This window comes from Leucopleurus acutus, assembly GCF_964270905.1.
Source record: "Leucopleurus acutus genome assembly, chromosome: 9".
Taxonomy (NCBI): Eukaryota; Metazoa; Chordata; class Mammalia; order Artiodactyla; family Delphinidae; genus Leucopleurus; species Leucopleurus acutus.
The window spans coordinates 74,588,592-74,609,180 of NC_139144.1; positions in this window are offsets into that span (position 1 = coordinate 74,588,592).

Below are 20,589 nucleotides of genomic sequence, written 5' to 3' on the forward strand. Positions count from 1 at the left end.
AACAATGAAATATCAGAAAGGAAATGTAAAAAAAAAAAATTCCTTTTAAAATTGCACCAACCCCCCCCCCCCCACCCGGCAAAAAACCAAACCTTTGAAATAAACCTGACCAAGGACGTGAAAGACTTCTTCCAGGCTGAGAACTATAAAACATTAATAGAAGAAATTAAAGATGATTCAAAAAATGGAAAGATATCCCATGCTATTAGATTGAAAGAATTAATACTGCTAAAGTGGCCATACTACCCAAAGCAATCTACACATTTAATGTGATCCCTATCAAATTACCCATGACATTTTTCACAGAACTAGAGCAAATAATCCTAAAATATATATGGAACCATAAAAGGCTTAGAATTGCCAAAGCAATCCTGAGGAAAAAGAACAAAGCAAGAGGCATAATCCTCCCAGACTTCAGACAATACTACAAAGCTACAGTAATCAAAACAGTGTGGCATATGCACAAAAACGGATATATGGATCAATGCAACAGAACAGACAGCCCAGAAATAAACCCACACACCTAAGGTCAATTAATCTTTGACAAAGGAGGCAAGAATATAAAATGTGAAAATGACAGTCTCTTCAGCAAGTCATGGTGGGAAAGTTGGACAGCTGCATGTAAATCAATGAAGTTAGAACGTACCCTCATACCATGCACAAAAATAAACTCAAATGGCTTAAAGACTTAAACATAAGACATTACAGCATAAAACTCCTGGAAAAGATCATAGGCAAAACATTCTCTGACATAAATCATACCAATGTTGTCTTAAGTCAGTCTCCCAAGGCAATAGAAATAAAAACAAAAATAAATGAATGGGACCTAATCAAACTAACAAGCTTTTGCACATCAAAGGAAACTATAATAAAACGCAAAGTCAACCTACGGAATGGGAGAAAATATTTGCAAACAATGCAACTGACAAGGGTTTAATTTCCAAAATATACAAATAGCTCATACAACTTAACAACAAAAAACAAACAAGCCAATCGAAAAATGGGCAGAAGACCTAAATAGACATTACTCCAAAGAAGACATACAGATGACCAGCAGGCACATGAAGAGATGTTCAATGTTGCTAATTGTTAGAGAAATGCAAATCAAAACTACAATGAGGTTACTACCTCACACTGGTCAGAATGGCCATCATTAAGAAGTCTACAAAAAACATATACTGGAGAGGGTGTGGAGAAAAGGGAAACCTCCTGTACTGTTGGTGGGAATGTAAATTCACGCAGCCAGTATGGAAAACAGTATGGCGGTTCCTCAGAAAACTAAAAATAGAATTACCATATGATCCACCAATGCCTCTCCTGGGCATATACCCAGACAAAATTATAATTCAAAAATTTACATGCACACCTATGTTCATAGCAGCACTATTCACAATAGCCAAACATGGAAAAAACCCTAAATGTCCATCAACAGATGAATGGGTAAAGAAGATGTGGTACACATATACAATGGAATACTAATCAGCCATAAAAAAAAAAGAATGAAATAATGCAGCAATATGGATGCAACTAGAGATTATCATACTAAGTGAAGTAAAACAGAAAGAGAAAGATATCACTTATCTGTGGAATCTAAAATATGACACAAACGAACATATCTACAAAACAGGAACAGGCTCACAGACATAGAGAACAGACTTGTGGTTGCCAAGGGGGAGAGGGGTTAGGGGAGGCATGTGTTGGGAATTTGGGGTTAGTAGATGCAAACGATTACATGTAGAATGGATAACAACAAGGTCCTATTGTATAGCACGAGGAACTATATTCAATATCCTGAGATAAACCATGATGGAAAAGAATATTAAAAAGATATACACACATATATGTATAACTGAGTGTCTTTGCTGTTCAGCAGAAATTAACATAACATTGTAAATCAACTATACTTCAATTAAAAAAAAAGAAGACTATGTGATTCTTAATATTCCTCAATAAAGATTTTAATCAAAGAATACATGAATGGATTATTGCTAGACTAACTAATGTTCCTTAAATTTGCTTAAGTTTTTTGCCTACTATAAAAAGGAGCTACCAAAGGATCTTGCTGCCCTATCCTGGGAGAATGGACCAATATTAATATTCTGCCAAATTGTCAGTTGTCCCTTAAAGGTATCTGTATTTTATATCATAGGAAATAAGTTGTGTTAGTCATGCATTTCTTAGTAGTAAAAAGCTACATGAAAGACCACTCCTAACTCTTCTTATTTATTCTAACCCTCCAGCATTATACGACTTTAAGATTCTTCTAAGAAAGGGGAAAGCAGACCACAACTGGAAGGTCTTGGGAAAGCATCTCCTTCATCCTGTATCTGATATTTAAGTGGCTGATATGAAGAATACCAAAGAAAGAAATGTTAGTTAGGATTCTCATACACAGAAGAGATTTAATTTTATTTCTAAATAAAAAGGATTAAAATCTTTAAAAAAATTTATGTGTACCTGACCATTTAAAGAATCTAAATCTAAAGTCAAAATTAGTAGTAAGCTCTTTTGTAGCCTCTGCTTTACCTATTTACAAATTCTCCACCCTAACCCTGAGATTCTCCACTACAATCACCTGGGGGCACTTTTGCATATTTCAGATGCCAGCCCAGGCTCACAGATTGAACTGATCTGGGTGAGGCTAAGGCATTTACACAGAGCCTTAAATTCTTGACATAGCTAACTTTTAGAAACAATAATTATTGTTATGATAGGGAGAGACTGAAAATTATATAAATATCTTTAAAATGTTGTCACAGCAGGTTTAATGATATAAAAAATGTTGATGACATATAGTGTGAAAAGCTTAGGTTCACATTAAAGAACAAAAAGCGAAGGTTAAAATAGATGTATTATTTTTAAAGTTTCCATAGCATGTTCTTTACTTTTCACTCAAAAATAAAGTTAGCAGAATTTGACTTCTCTGTGATTCTTAATTGGTTTTTGTTTCTGGACTGTGTGTGAATCATAATACAAAAGAGAGAGAGAGAGAGAGAGAAAGTTCTCAGGACAAGTATCATTGTCTGGGATTCCTCTTAGGATGGATTTGGACGCTGAATTCGGAAGAGGCTCACCTTAGCCAGCTATCTCGAGGTACAGAGCTCTCAGAACACAGACCCGTGGACTGAAGAGGAAGTGGACGATGGGCATATGTCACCATTACCTTAAACTCTGGGGTACAAAAGTTTTTAAGTTCTAAAACCTCAAATGCTACTAAAAATGGAACAGATGATAATCCAGCACCTCAGGTACCTTGATCCAAGGAAGAACAAGGAGTAATTAAATTTGCCCAATAAAACTGAGGAGATTCTTTCTTCCCATATTTAAGAGGGTACAGGGAGAGAGAAGCCCTCAGTCTTTTGTCATCCTTTCTTGGGCTTGGGTCTGATTCCACAGGACAGGAGGAGTTCTGCTTTTGCCTATTAAGGTCTGTCATCACTTGCGTTTTTAGACTGAATTCAGAGAAAAACAAAACATCACCCCTGGCGATTTAGTGATGATTCGCTCTGACTGACCATATTTTAAAGGTGAAGTAGTTCAGTCCCTGGGAGATTCTGGGACCAAATAGAATCTGATACGGTTCCAGCTGAGCCCATCACCACCACCACGTACTGCATCTTCACCTCAGACGTGTCTCAGAGTGATTGTCTCCCAACCAAGCCAAGTCAAGAGGGGCCAAGTCAAAACACTAAGGGAGGGAACCTATGAACAGAGGACAAACTCTGTCATGTGAGTTCTAGAGACCTGTAGCGAGAAGGTCCTGGGTGCCAGGCTTTGCTCCCTCAGGTTGAATACACACTGACCCTAGGCCTGGCCCAGCCTAGCTTACTAATGTCCTAAGATTTTTAAGAATCCAGAAAAAAACCTAATCTAATCTAAACTAATCTAAACTGCACAGAGCCGATGAGGTTGAATTTTAATTATCTCCATTAGCGCTTCGTCAGGACTCAGAATTTTAGTGTCATAGTCCCAACTGATGGAAAGCAAGTGTTTGCAAAGACTGAGGCAGGAAGACAAAAGTTTAAATCTTTCATTAAAAAACAAAGACACTTTAAACAGTGCAAGTCCTCAATACTGGGCGGTAGGGTAGTGTATGTTGGGAGAATTTAGACCTTAGAGGGAATAGGAATACATATGAAATAACCAACACAAGACTTCTCACATCTGCATTTTCATTTTTACTCAGTAAAAAAACAGGTATTGCTTTTCTATTCTATTCTAAATTTGGTCAAAGTTTACAAAGGGTGAAGCTGCAGTTGAAAATTCATTTTTCCAAGAGTAATGTCATTAGCAGAAAGACTTTCCTATAAGGAAAGGAACCAGGAAGCGACACATTAATTTTAACTTTCTAAATTACAGTTTAAGAAACAAAACAGGAAGAAAAAGTGGCTGAAACATTAATGCCACATGCAAAAGAGAGCAAACAAGAAAGAGAAATTTATTTCCCATTTTGAATGGGTAATAAGACTGAAAGGAGGGGAAAAATAACATTATATGGTAGGTAGCAATTTCTTTCAAACTAGTCACATACTAAGGTGTAAAATTGTACACGGTTTGGAGAAGTCTGCTGATTCTCAGATACTCGACTGGTTATGGGCAAACAGGTTAGTATAAACCGACTGAACAAAAGATGTCATCGTTCTTCCTCATCAAATTAAAGAGGGTTGTAAAAGTAAACTTTTTTAAAAAAACATCTTGGCAAGCGTGTCTCACCTGCTGTCCAGTTGGATCATTGTGATAGAACTTGCTGGTAAACATCATGCTACATTATGTATTTAAATGGATATCACTTCTTTTTTTTACATTTGGCTAGACGATGGTAATCGGCAGACAAGTGCTCTCCTGATGCTTATAGGAGGGAGCAAAATAGGAGATCAAATGCTTCTCACCCTCTACAGATAACTGCCTGCAAATGTGTGGGTCTGTCAGAGTTCCAGAAAATACTGAACATTTCCCAACTGGTGAGGCGCTGCTCCTTTGACTCTGATGTCTGCCTCTTACCACGGTGTGCAAATTACTTAGCAACTGCCACATTATTTATAGGTATGAATTGCACAAATTAATCTCATAAATAATTCATTTGGGGGGCTGTGAATTAACAGTGTAGCACAGTAAAATAAAAATCTATTTTTGCAAAGCAGATATCGATGGCTATTGTGAGTTAGATATGACTTTTTCCCCCAAACAATACTTTTAGAGCACAGCATGTGGCCTTTTAAGGTTTAGAACCAAGATTCTGCAGAATGAGGAGAAGAATACAAATATCCAGAAAATCCAGGGGAATGCCCTAAAAGATAGAGAATTGTGGCCAAAAAAGGGAATTTCTGGTGAAATTGTCCAGATAACTGCTTCACTTTTCCAATTCACTTTGGGTGTATAGGTAGACACTCCCATAATAAGTAGAACTTTTTAATGTGGACAAATAAAAATGTCTTTTTTCTTAGTGAGAGCTCTGAAATATACAGACTCATAGGTAGAACTACTTTGGTAGGGAAGATAGCACAGAGTGACAAGTTGTCAAACTATTTCACCAATCAAAAAATAAGAATCTGACTCAGGTACCCCATAGATCATTTTTAAAACTTGAGACAGAAGGAAGAATCTCACTTCTCCACAGTAAGACATAAGAATGTCACCGCGGACCTAAGAGAAAGACAGTCACAAGTTTGTTTGCTAGTAGACTCCTAGGGAGCTGAACACAAAAATCCAATAAATAATTAGCTCTCCTGTGACAGGCTTCTGAATTACTGTGATACATTAATTGGACAAAATTAGCATGAATTAAGGCAAATAAGTATAACATGTAATTTATTACTTACTAAGCATGGTGCTGCAGTGGAAGCTTCGATTTCCCTTAAGATTGCTTTAACAGCTATAATGCATTCCTTAATTTACTCTGTGGAAAATCAATTTTTTCAGAGTTCATTAAGCACCAATATGTTACAATGCAACTCTCTAGAGCATAGAGCCTCAATACATTATGCAAATCCATGCCAGTGTGGTACCAATATGTAAATAGCAGTAATATTGTCAGCCTCCTATTGATAAGTCTGACCAGAATGAGAAAACTTAGAACTTCTTGAATCTGTTGACTTTTTGTGTGATGGGGCTGTGACATGCTGTCCTTTGCTAACTATCATGCCAATATTTCTCTGCAAGAAGCATCAAAGCTTTTGTCAATGGCTGGTAGCAGTGTCATTTCTTTTTAATTCCATGTCTTCTTGTCTATGCCAAACAACAAGTCAACAAGTGTTTAGTAAGTATATAGTTTGGGCTGAGTGCAGTCACTTTTAAATTTTAATTGATTATATATACATGCCTCATATACCTCATTTGAGCCGGAGAAATAAGTGAGGCTAACAAAGCCACAATTTCCTGGAAATACCTATCAATTCCCCAATTTATATACCACTAGTCTACATAGGTTACATTATTAACAATAAAATAATGCAACACATGATTTGACTGAAAATAAATTTGTGAAAAGCAGTGTGTTCAAGACAAATGTAATCTAATGCAATTTGTTTGGCTCAAAAAATTATTATAAAAATGCATATCTGCAATGTCTGGTTTTTGAAGGGTTGATGATTTTTGTGCCCCAGTAGATAACAGTTCTATAACCCTTTATGACTTTTTAAAAAAACTTTTTCCAGTTTAATTTCTAATTAATTTTCCAATATTTATTTCTCTGGATTATTCATAGCATTTAAAAAGTCTGCTAAATCTCAGTGTTCAGTGGTAGGATGCTACAGACTGAATTATGTCCTTCTAAAATTTGTATGTTGAAGCCCTAACCACCAAAGTGATGATATCTGGAGATGGGGCCTTTGGGAGGTGATTAGGTTTAGATGAGGTCATGAGGGTGGGGCTTTCATGATGCAATTAGTGTCCTTATAAGAATATAAGAGACAATAGAGAGCATACTTGTGCTCTTTCTCTCTCCACCATGTGAGAACACAGTGAAAATGTGGTCATCTGCAAGCCAGGAAGACAGCTTTCACCAGGACCCCACCATGCTGGTACCCTGATCTCAGGCTTTTAGTCTCCAGAACTGAGATAAATAAATTGTTGTTGAAGCCACCCAGTCTATAGTATTTTGTTTTGGTAGCCTGAGCTGACCATGATATAGAGTAACATTTGGAACAATCTAAATGCATAAATAAATTATGTTTATTAAAAAATATTATTTAGAGTATTATTCCTTTCGTTTTCTGTTTGTTGGTTGTTTGTTTTTAAATTGAAGTATAGTTGATTTACAATATTCTGTTAGTTTCAGGTGTACAGCATAGTGATTTTTTTTTTGCAGATTATATTCTATTATAGGTTATTACAAGACATTTGGTATAATTCCCTGTGCTCTACAGTAAATCCTTGCTGCTTCTCTATTTAGTGTATAGTAGTTTGTATCTGTTAATCCCATACTTCTAATTTGTTCCCCCCACCCCCGCTTTGGTAACCATAAGTTTGTTTTCTATGTTTGTGAGGCTGTTTCTATTTTGTATATAAATTCATTCATATTATTTTTTAGATTCCACATATGAGTGATACCATATAGGATTTGTCTTTCTCTGGCTGACTTATTTCACTAAACTAATATTCTCTAGGTCCATCTATGTTGCTGCAAATGGCAATATTTCGTTGATTTTTATGGCTAATATTCCATTTTGTGTGTGTGTGTGTATGTGTGTGTGTGCGTGCATGTGGCTATGTGTGTATAACGTATCTCCATATCTTCTTAAGCCAACTGTCTGTCAAGGGGCACTTGGGTTGTTTCCATGTCCTGGCTATCATAAATAGTGCTGCTATGAACATTGGGGTGCATGTATCTTTTTGGATTAGAGTTTTGTTTTCTGGATATATACTCAGGAGTGGGATTGCTGGATCATATGATAGCTCTATTTTTAGTTTTTTGAGGAACCTCCATACTGTTTTCCACAGTGGCTGTACAAATTTACATTCTAGCAGTATAGGAGGGCTCCCTTTTCTCCACATCCTCTCCAGCATTTATTGTTTGTAGACTTTTTAATGATGGCCATTCTGACTGGTGTGAGATGATATCTCATTGTGGTTTCGACTTGACTTGCATTTCTCTGACAATTAGCAATGTTGAGCATCCTTTTCTGGTGTCTGTTGGCCATCTGTATGTCTTCTTTGCAAAAAAAATTTTTTTTTTTGGTTGAAGAATACCATACATATACATAGAAAATCTTCACAGAGCACATAAATCTAGGAGTCAGTGTGTGAGTGACTCCTTGGTTTCCTGTAATGAACTTGCCTTGTATTATAAGGCCTAAATATTATTTAAACCAAAAGGAATACTATAAGAACATATAGAATCTTTTCCTACTGAATTTATTTCTACTTCCTCCACTGCTCACTTGTTCCCAGCCTAACTATCCCTGCTCTTTCATGGTACACACCGCTCAAGATCAAACACTGAGGCCTTTACACTTGCTGTTCTCTCTGCCCAGAGTTCTCTGTCTCCAGGCAGACTCTTGCCAACTACCTTACCACTTCCATGTCACCTCAATTAAATGTCACCTCAGTTGGGCCCACCCTTCTCCTATATATAAAATTGAAGCATCTCCCACCGACTGCAACCTCATCTCCTTAACCTGCCCCGATTTTTTCCCCTAACAAACCATACGTTTTTACTTACTATAATGTTACCATGCTACACAATTTACTTTTCATTACCTTTGTTTATTATCTATTTATGTTTACAAGAATGTAAACTCCATGAGGGCAAGGATATTTGTTTGTTTTGTTCACTGATATGTCCCAGAAGTCTAGAATAGTATGTGGCACATAGTAGATGTTTAATAAATATTTTTTTTCTGAATGAATAAATACATTTTTAGTCAAATATGCTGATTCTGGTTGTTTGGTTGTGTGTGTGTGTGTACACACTCAGGGAGAAAAGATATTTAAGTCCTGCTAAATCTGTAAAATGAGAGAAATAATACTTGCCTTACTGGGGTTGTTATGAAGATCAGCTTACATAAGGGATGCAAAGTGGTTAGCACAAAATGTGTAACACAATAAGCATTCAATTAATGTCATTTCAGTTTATTTATCATCTGGTTGTCTATTGTTGGAAGTAGGCTCTTTAGTATTGTGCAAATTACCCACATATCATTTATGCTGAATTTAGTGGTTTTTTTCTAATTAATATACCTTTCTGGACAGTTACATTGTCCCACTGTTTTACTAATATAAATATCTACATCATTTATACTTGCTATTTTTTCATATGCTCTTTACCTTCACAGCACTTAACAGTTTATAATTATGTATTTATTAAAATGCTTAATGTTCATTTTCATAGTGCCTATAATTTTAGTGAAGATATGTACCCATGTAATTTGGTCACCTTTTATGTTTAGAGCCTGGCAGTGTGCTGGGCACACAGTAGGTAATATCTTTGAAATGAGAGAAGCACTAAAAATCTAAAAATGAATTAGGAAGTACAGGCAGTAAACTCCTTAACATCAGTCTTGGCAGTAATTTTTTGGATGTGACACGAAAAGAAAAAGCAACAAAAGCAAAAATAAATGAGACTACGTAAATGAAAAAGCTTCTCACAGCAAAGAAAACCATGTACAAAATGAAGAGGTAACCTATGGAATAGGAGAAGATATTTACAAACCACACATCTGATAAGGAGTTAATATCTAAAGTATGTAAAAAACCTCATATAACATGATAGAAAAGAAACAATCTAATTAAAAAATGGGTGGAGGACCTGAACAGACATTTTTCCAAAGAAGACATAGATGGTCAATAGGTATGTGAAAAGTGCTCGATATCACTAATCATCAGTGAAATGCAAATAAAAACCACAATGAGATACCACCTCATATCTGTTAGAATGGCTATTATCAAAAACAGGAAGTGTTGGCAAGGTTATGGAGAAAAGGGAATGTAAATTATGCACTGTTGGTGAGAATGTAAATTGGTTCAGCCACTATGGAAAACAGTATGGAAGTTTCTCAAAAAATTAAAAAGAGATCGACCATATGATCCAGCAACTCCATTTCTGAGTGTTTATCCAAAGAAAACGAACAACACTACCTGAAAAAATATGCACTCCCATGTTTATTGCAGTATTATTTACAGTCACCGAGATCTAGAGACAACCAAAGCATCTATCAATGGATGAACAGACAAAGGAAATGTGATCTATATCTGTATCTTTATCTATATAACAGAATATTATTCAGCCCTTAAAAAGAATAAAATATTGTCATTTCAACATGGACAGACCTTGAGGGCATTATGCTAAGTGAAATAAATCAAAGGAAAACAAATACATGTGAAATCTAAAAAACAAACAGAAAACAAAACCAAGCTCATTGATACAGATTGGTGGTTGACAGAGGCAAGAGCTGGGGTTGGGCAAAATGTGTGAAGGGGTTCAAAAGGTACGAACATCCATTTATAGAATAAGTAAGTCCTGAGGATGTAATGTACATCATGGTAACTAGAATTAATAATATTATATTGTGTTTTTGAAAGTTGCTAAAAGAGTAGATCTTAAACATTCTCATCACAAGAAAAAAAATGTTTTGTAACTATATACGGTGACAGAGGTTAACTAAAGTTGTTGTGGTGATGACTTTGCCATATATATAAATATCAAATCATTATGCTATACTCCTGAAACTAATGTAATATTGTATGTCATGTCAACTGTATGTCAGTAAATAAAAAAGAAAGCAAAAGGTGAAGCAAAAATTTAAAAATCTAAAACTCTGAGAAAATTACTTAAAGATTCTTAAAAGATTATAAAATTTTTTCATGTTATACCATTATAATCAATACTTTCCCCACACATATTATTATTAATTTTTTTAAAAATAAACTAGCTACTCCACTTAAAGGTGGTGTGGACTTTCTTGTTTTCAGCCAATTTGCTTTCAGCCAATTAGTCTGAAATAAAAAGATTCAAATTCTGTATAATTCATTGGATTAGTAGCAACATTTTCTACACTGTAAAACACTACCTGATTGTAAAGTATACTGAAAGTGATTAGCTACTTAATTGTCCACAAACTGGTCATCATGAGAGTCACCGAAAAAGATCAACATTTTGGGGGAAAAAATCCTTTCCTTATCGTATGTGATAAATAACTTTCCCAACAGTTTTAGTAAATAAGTGCTGGCTGTGGCAGTGAACATGAGGCAAGGTAGTCTATCCTTTAACTGATGGAAAAATTGGGATGAGGACTTCAAAATTGTTGCATTTCTCAGTTAGATAGAGTTCATTAGAGTATGCTATAATTTTGCCTAGAAATGAGGCAAGTTTGGGGGTAGGTGAAATTTTTATTATCGAACAGTTATGTAGCTTTTATTAATTTTGAAAGGGAAAATGATGGCAAGCATGTAGAGATTAAAATTGATGAGAATTAGAAGTTAACTCATAACTCAAAAAATGTTGAAAACAGAAAAAAAAAATACTAGACTTAGTAAAAGTAAAAAAAATACTGCTAACTAAAAAACAAACAAAACAAACAAAAAACAAGAAAAAACCTCTTCTGAAATAAGAAGTTAAAAACTACAGAAGTAAAAGTAAAAAAAATTTCTGCTAAATTCCAGATAATGTACTTGCCTTGAAGAAACTACTAGCATATTATCTCAATGACTAGTAGACATCATGTTTTCATCACTGAATGCTTAGTACCTAAAGGAGGGGTGGGTCAGGAAGCTGGCTGGAGAACTAATCTTTAAAGAGTGTCACAACACTATTAGGGCACCAAACTATCTATGGAGACACACCAAGATGGTTAAAATCATATCTCCATATTTCCTCTCAGGAAGAATATTCTATGAGGCAGAAAGAAATACTTATGATGGACTGGAGGATGGAATAAAACATAGTGGATTCTCTCAGGCAGTGAGTATAGCTCTCTTGGGGTTTTGGCTTTGCTGAATGAGATGTTCATCTATGGAACCAAACTGACTCACCTGGATTATGAGGATGAACTGAGCTCCATCTCAGTCTCACCATCCAGAATGATGGTCCCTTTCCCTTTTCCCTCACGAAATTCTCAGCCTCTACTCTAAATAAATGGTGAACAAATATTTTTAAAATACCACTTTTAAAAGACATCCTAGTGATAATGACTTGCTCTAGCATCCCACTGCTCTTTTGTCCCCACAACACATAAACACTGTTAAACTGATGTTTTCGGGTATAGTCACCATCACACTGGAATGACTGAGGCAGTTTTCAAATCATCTGGGAAGAAACCAGGTGTTAAAGAGGCTGAGGGAAATTACATTTGCTTGTGAAAGGTTTGATTCTATGACTTCATGACTTTATATGGACATAGATTATGTGGGAATATCCTGACACCTCTAGAATATTTTAACCACAGCTAGTTAAATTTTGGCAATAAGAGCCCATAAATATTTATTTTACAATGTAGGCTTTGTGAATGCGCTTGGTAAACAATTATGATGATATGTGTAACAAAGCATGACTCAAAAAGTATTTATAGGACAGACTGTTAGGATATATCGTATCAGATCTCTGATTTACAAGGAGCAGCTAGAAATGAATTTATATGATAAAATACAGCATTTACTGCCTGTGGAGTATATAAAATACTAACCCAATCTGTACTGGAGAAGTTTATGTGACTTTTATTACAGGTACTTGGTTGTTTCTGTGTGCTTGACAGTTATTTTTTAGGGTCCTTATAATATTCGTTTTAAAAATTAATCCTCTCAGTTTGGATTAAAATCTAAGGATCAGGTAAGTAACATATATTGTGAAAGATTACACTGTGAATGAGAATGTTTTTATAAGAGTATAATAACTATGAAATCGTTTTATGATTTGTCATCTAAGTAGTGCTGTTAGAATGAAACCTTTTAAAGATGCCTAATTTCTTGCTTTCCAAGCAAACTTTTTCTTTTTATGTAACTATGCATTCTGAAAGTGCTTTGAATAGTAGAATCTTTTGATCTAAGATTAATAACCACATCTGCTATTTGTTTATTTATGTGTTTCATAATAATAATGTTATGTTTGTATAGTACTTTTAATGTTGTGCTTTCACATCTATTATGACACACTGTGCTTACAAAAGTCATACAAATAAATCACTTCTTAGTTAGGATCATTTTATATAGGCTTTTAAAAATATAAACATTGAGTCAAATGTCTAGATTCAAATTCAGTCTTTGCTTTCCACCTACACAGAAGACATATTAGAATACGTAACATTTACTGAGCACTTACAACTCCTAGCCATTGTGCTTTACATAGTTTATTCAATTTAATCCTCATGATGACCCCTGGCATGGGCACCTTTACCGTTTTTTTCTTTACAAGTTAGGAAATTGAAGTTTAAAGAGATTAAGTAATTTGTCCAAGGTTACACAGCTTGTAAATGACAAAGCTAGTGATGGAACCCTGGCCTGCCTGATCCCAACCCTGATTATACTCGAAACACTCGACTACATCTCTTTAACCATAGTGACTAGGGACATGGTTCCCACAGAATCACACTTTGTCGTCAACGATCCTGCCTACCTGCAATCTACGTTGTGGACTTTATGGGAAGCCACATGAGGAGCTTCACATTTAGTTTCTTTCTTATGACCATCACTTGCCTTTGCAAGAAGATTTGCCGCAGGGTTTTGTCATGATCTCCATTCTAACACTACCCAATCAAAGAGAAAGTAAAAGCGCTAAAAAGAAAAATTTCAATTTCTCAGTGTTAATGTTACTTATTTTGCACCCCTAGGGATTATTTCCGGTTCTAAATGAGGGAAGTCAGATTCAGACGTATTCACCCACAGTGTGATAAAAGAGGAGTCCTAGGGTAAACTAAATATGGCAGCCCAAGGAAGCACAGTGTGACAGAGACATTCAAAGGTGCTGGGTAGAGAGCCATGAAGACAGAGCTGACTGTCAAGTCTCAATGGCAAATAAGAAAAGTATCAGGACTGGAGGAAAGCTCTGGGAAAAGGGCTTGGATGAGCAATTTAGTTCTAAGGAGGTAGTGGTAAACGTGGCAAGGAATGAAGGTGAGCAGAGAGTAATTAACATGACCAGGTCCAGCAATGTCCTAGGAACTTTACATGTGTGTCCTGTGTGAGTCACGCAATAACCTTGTAAGGTATGAGTAAGCGTCCCCTTTTTATAAAGAAGGAATGGACTCAGAGAAACAAAGTCATTATGGCTAGCATGGGGTATTATATTTAGGCCAATGACTGACAAGACCCTACAACCCATTCCTTTTCCACTGCCCTGAACATAAGACAGTAGTTATATAGTGCCTGTAATTAACAAGTAAGTATCTGACTGCTTAAAGGAAACATGCAGGGCTGAACGTTAATATAGTTAAATAAATGGTCCAAAATGTTCATGCCTTAATAGAAATAAAAGCAAAAATAAACAAGTGGGACCCAATTCAGCTTACAAGCTTTTGTACAGCGAAGGAAACGATAAATGAAACGAAAAGACAACCTATGGAAAGGGAGAAAATATTTACAAATAATGTGCCTGACAAGGGCTGAATTTCCAAAATATACAAACAGCTCATACAACTCAAAAACATAAAAAACAACTCAATTGAAAAATGGGCAGAAGATTTAAATAGACATTTCTCCAAAGAAGACATACAGATGGCCAGCAGGCACATGAAAAGATGCTCAACATTGCTAATTGTTAGAGAAATGCAAATCAAAACTATAACGAGGTATCACTTCACACTGGTCAGAATGGCCATCATTAAGACGTCTACAAATAATAAATGCTGGAGATGGTGTGGAGGAAAAGGAACCCACTAACCAATGTAAGTTGGTGCAGCCAGTATGGAAAACAGTATGGAGGTTCCTCAAAAAACTAAAAAGAGAGTTGCCATATGATCCAGTAATCCCACTCCTGGGCATATATCCAGACAAAACTATAATTTAAAAAGATACATGCACCCTTATGTTCATAACACTTCATATTCACAATAGCCAAGATATGGAAACAACCTAAATGTCCATCAACAGATGAATGGATAAAGAAGATGTGATACATATATACAGTGGAATACTACTCAGCCATTAAAAAAAATGAAATAATGCCAGTTGCAGGAACATGGATGGACCTAGAGATTACCATAATAAGTGAAGTAAGTCAGAAAGAGAAAGACAAATACCATATGATATCACTTATATCTAAGTGAAATTAAAGTAGAATCTAAAATATGACACAAATGAATTTACCTATGAAGCAGAAATAGATTCACAGACATAGAGAACAGACTTGTGGTTGTCAGAGGTAGGAGGAGTGGGGGAGGGAATGATTGGGATTTTGGGATTGACGGATGCAAACTATTATATACAGAATGGATAAACAACACGTTCCTACCATATAGCACAGGGAACTGTATTCAATATCTTGTGAGAAACCAGAATGGAAAAGAATATGAAGAAGAAGTTATATATATGTATAACTGAATCACTTTGCTGTACAGCAGAAATTAACACAACACTGTAAATCAACTATACTTCAATTTAAAAAATGTTCATGCCTTTAAAATTGTAGGCAACTATTTTAAGTCATTCTTCCTATCAATCATTTTCATGAGTTTTAACTTCTGTTCTTTGACCACCATACATTATAAATCCAACTTGTTTGTAAATCTAGACAGACCCATAGCTAAAAACTTCATAGTTATACTAGAATCCTCCTTCATCTCTCACATTCAGTTGGAAGCCAAGTTATATGAGCTTACTTCTAAAATGGCTCTTGAAAGGTTCTGCTCCTTTCCATTCCCATATCTAATATTCTAGGAAATGTCATTGTCATCTCTTATCTAGACTGTCAGATGCCTGCTAACAAGTTTCTGAGCACCAATCTTCCTTTACCCAATCTCTCCTCCTAACTGCCAGTCTACTGAACAATATATTCATGACGCCCTCTTACAGAAAATTCCAAACACTATAGCATAGAAAATAAGGCTTTTCACAATCCAGCTCTAATCTTTTTTACCAGCCTCATGCCTTGCTACTTTGATCCTAAACAGTAATGCTTCTGTCCACCTGGATTTCTGTCAAGAGCTCTGAAATTTTGAGGTTTTACCCTATTTGTAAGCTAACAGGTTTACCTATAGTAGTTTCATGAGTTTTGTCAAAAGACAAGAGATTCATGGGTCAGAGACAAGGGAGTTTATTACTCACAGAGGAGCAGTAGTCAGAATATGAGTGTGTTTTTATTTTGTTTGTGTGTTTCTTGCATTGGTTCCCAAAGCCCCAATTACCACATAGTGACTCACAGGACCGGGTGACACCTGCACATGCAATGGGTTGCATTTATAGGGAAACAGAGCTTACCTCTCTAAAATGTCTCTTTGGCATGAAGATTATTTTGAGCTAAAAATAATCAAGGCCTGAAAGACTCAGGAAGAAACTTTGACCTTCCTCCTAAATGCCTGAAGAATTTAGACAGAGGGCCTATTGCAGGAATATAACAATCGCCAGAGATATTTGCAGTCAATCTGCACGAGGTGTGGTGGGGTTAACTCGTGGAGATGAGAGTCCACTCTCTGTCCCGCTGTCTCTGCTAAGCCCAGCAAACCTTCGTTTACCAAACATTTGCTTTTCCATCTCCATGTGAATTGCCTCCCTCCCCTTTGAAGTCCCAACCTCCTCTTTTGTCTTTAGCTGAAGATGATATTTAAGGTGAGGGTCTCAGCCATTTAGGCGAGTTACTCAGTTTTCCTGGGTCTCTGTCACATATACATGTTATTAAACTTTTGCTTGTTTTTTTTTCCAGTTATCTGTCTCATGTCAATTTAATTCTTAGACCAGCCACAAGAACCTAGAAGGGGAGAGGAAAGTTTCTTCCTCCATGTCACATTACAGGAGAAAAAGTCTGGGCTTAGGGTTATTATTTTATAATGGACAGTATTTTATAATGGACAGTTTTTGCTCTGGAGGGAGACATTAATTGCTATGCGCAGGCTTTCTCTAGTTGTGGCGAACGGGGGCTGCTTTTTGTTGCGGTGTTTGGGCTTCTCATTGCGGCAGCTTCTCTTGTTGCGGAGCACAGCCTCTAGGTGCACAAGCTTCAGTAGTTGTGGCACGCAGGCTCTAGAGCGCAGGCTCAGTAGTTGTGGCACACGGGTTTAGTTGCTCCGCGGCATGTGGGATCTTCCCAGACCACGGCTCGACCCCGTGTCCCCTGCACTGGCAGGCGGATTCTTAACCACTGCGCCACCAGGGAAGCCCTCACCAGCTTCTTTGACCTGCTCATTACTCATGAAGCAGATGAGCAGAAAAGATCCCTTTCTGAGACAACCGGCTTCAATGACCAAACTGCCTTGCTAACAGTGTAGACAAAGGCAGTAAAGGGGGCAGAGTTAGAAATTCTTTTGACTTGACATTTGAGGAAGTCTTCCCAATGCTCAATAATTTCAGATCCTGTGGATGAATGGAAGGTCTTTCAAATATCTGGAATATAAGCCCACTGTTGGGTAGTTTTTCTAATAAAAGGTGAAGCACAGTCAAAATGTAAATTGTTTGAAAAGCAAAAAATATGATAGATGATTTCAAGGACCATAATGGTAGAGGCAGAATCAAGTGATCTGACAAGCACATCAATACCGTGCCTAAAAAAGCGTCGACAATGGTGAGGTAGCAACAATAGCCCCAAGAGGGCAATCAGAGTTGTGATGAAGTAATCTGCTAGCAATGAGAGTGCACAATGCCCCTCGCAATGTGTCCTCTCTCACCATGAGACAATTGGATCAACTCTGGGCAAGAGCCACAGTCTGCTATGCTGTGGGAGCACCTATGTCTGCTATGCTGTGGGAGCACCTAAGCACAAAGCATCTTTCACTTTGTGCTTAGTCTATGACTGTGGACGTTTCCATTCCCATTAAGATGATGGATCCATTGCAGTCATGATAATCTAGGTCTTTCAGGTTCTATCAGCAACTTGATTCCAGTCGGTCTCAGAGAACTAGTACTTCTGGTAAGCATCTACAGGAATGGCACAGACAGTTTGATCAAAAGCCACGATTTTTTTCCACAGTTCACAACCTCAAAGAGGAGTTTGTTTGTTTGTTTGTTGCGGGAGGCGGCACTCTCACTGTTGTGGCCTCTCCTGTTGCGGAGCACAGGCTCTGGACGTGCAGGCTTAGCGGCCATGGCTCACGGGCCCAGCTGCTCCGCGGCATGTGGGATCCTCCCGGACCGGGGCACGAACCCACGTCCCCTGCATCGGCAGGCAGACTCTCAACCACTGCGCCACCAGGGAAGCCCCAAAGAGGAGTATCTTTTATCTGCTAGTCTGTAGTTTTCCAACTGGCAGACCAAATATTGGCAACAGCCCAAGAATCAGTAAAAATATATTAACAGGATTCATCAAGGGGAGTAGCGATGAGAACAGCTTTGCGTTGTGCCTGCTGAGCGGAACGACCAAATCTATTTCAGTTCTGCAATCATGGTGATGAGCTGAACAGCTCCAGCAGTTCGGTGGACAAATGAAGATCCAGGCTAGCCAAACCATCAGGGAAGCAGGCTTAGGCATTTAGGACGATGTCTGTGAATCGAGAGACCCACTGAGTCAGCAGCTGTGGTTCAGGTGGCAGAGTGGAAAAGAAGTATCCCCCAAGAGAGGGAGAGTTGCCACTGTTTCATCTAAAGCTGATATGCTGTAGCCAGACTGCTCTGTTCTTGGCTACAACATTTCTATTTGACAAAGAAGGCCTGTTGGGTTCTTTCCATCTTGTTAGTCATTGAACCTAAGCTGGCCCACCCCCAAAAGCTAATATCAGACCGGGGAGTTATAAGGCCTCCTCAGGTTAGGCGATCTGTTTCAATAGGAACCTAGTGGAAAGTAGTATCTGATTTTTAACAGGATATACCTGCTAGTCATGTCAGGGAGTTTACCACACTTTGCCAGAGGCTCTCATTGGCTAAATCATCAGTCACAGAGACTTAAAGCTCAAAGAGATCATGAGATCTATGGGGCTCCAGAGATAACAGCATTTCTCTACTTACAGCTCGTCCTAATCAGAAGACTCCCCACAGGCACTTCGGGATGGAGAAGCACAAGCTTATATCATATCAATTCCTACTATACGTTCAGATGTAGAAGCAACAGAAATACTGAATTAGCCCAAATGGTCCCACTCACAATGTCATACTTCCCTCCACATCTGTGAAAGCCACTCAAATCTCATTAGCTTGCAGGTCGTGCAGAAAAGGGAGACCCGTGGAAAGTTTTTGCCTGTCACTTTTTTTTGCCTGTATTTTCCCCAGACACCATCTACCATCATGCTCTGTGCTATGGTTCATGCAATTCCCTTTTCCTGATCCATCCTTCTCATCTCTCTCCATCTGGCAAGTTTTGTCTCTTTTAGAGCCCAGCTCAGGTGCAGCCTTCTCTGTGAAGGCTTTGCTAACCACATCCACTGGGCTGCACATACTGTTTTCCCTTGTGTGTCCCCATGGCCCATTTCTGTTATGGTCAGAGTCCCATCGTGTTCTCATTATTTGTTTACATGTCTCTCTACCCAACTAGCCTGTGAGTTTTCAGGACAGGGACCACGTCTAACTTATTTTTTTATCCTCAGTGGCTGGTACTGGGTTTTTTTCACTCAGCACTCTTCTGAGTGTTGGGATGAGTACTGAAAAGTCAGTTAGCTTCTACTGGAGTAGCACCTAACTTCCTACTTTCCACTACTCTTCAACATCAAACAAAAATAGGTCTTAATTCTGTCCTGTTATCAACATGAATATGTTTCCTTATCAAAGTTGAGTACAATAAAATAATAATACTAGGAAAACAAAGTTAAGGTTTATAGGTCAGATTGTTGATACGAGACTGAAAATAACAGGATTTAAGTCAATGTTGCATGTACTACCTTTCTCACAGTTGTGCTTTAGATCAATAAGATAATATACATTAAAAACATAAAACGCTATAAAAAGGTTATTAGTACCACTGATACAAATGTTACATAATTAGTGCCCACTTTTCCTGGGTCCCCATCCTGACTCAGTTACATGCTGTGTGGTTTTTTGGGGCACATATTGTTACCAGGCACTGTTTTAAGCTCCTTACATGTATTGTACTAACCCATTTAAATTCTTCAAAACAATCTTCTAAGGTGGATGCCATTACTATTCACCAGATAAAGAGGGAAACACAGACAGAGAAGATACCTCGACCATAGCTAATAGGTAATAGAATCAGGAAACAAACTTAGTCTGGCCCTAGATTCAACTCAGTGACTCACAGATACATTCTGCTTAAAATATTGTAAATGCTCAATGAATGTTTATACAGCATTGTTATTATTAATTTGCCTATCAGACCTAATTCTTGCCAAATGAGGTCTGCAACAGGTCTGATTTCCAGTTGCAATTTTTGATGCCATTGTCTATACTGATCGCACGTGAGTATCTATCTCCATTTATACTGTCTCTACCAGAATAGGATCACCAGAATAAGTGATCAATGAGCCTGATCACTGCAGATATGTCACCTTCAAACAATTCCTGAAGCTTTAAATGGAAAGAAATGATCATTAACTACCTCAATGAGCAGAATATTTTAACCAGATTTTACAG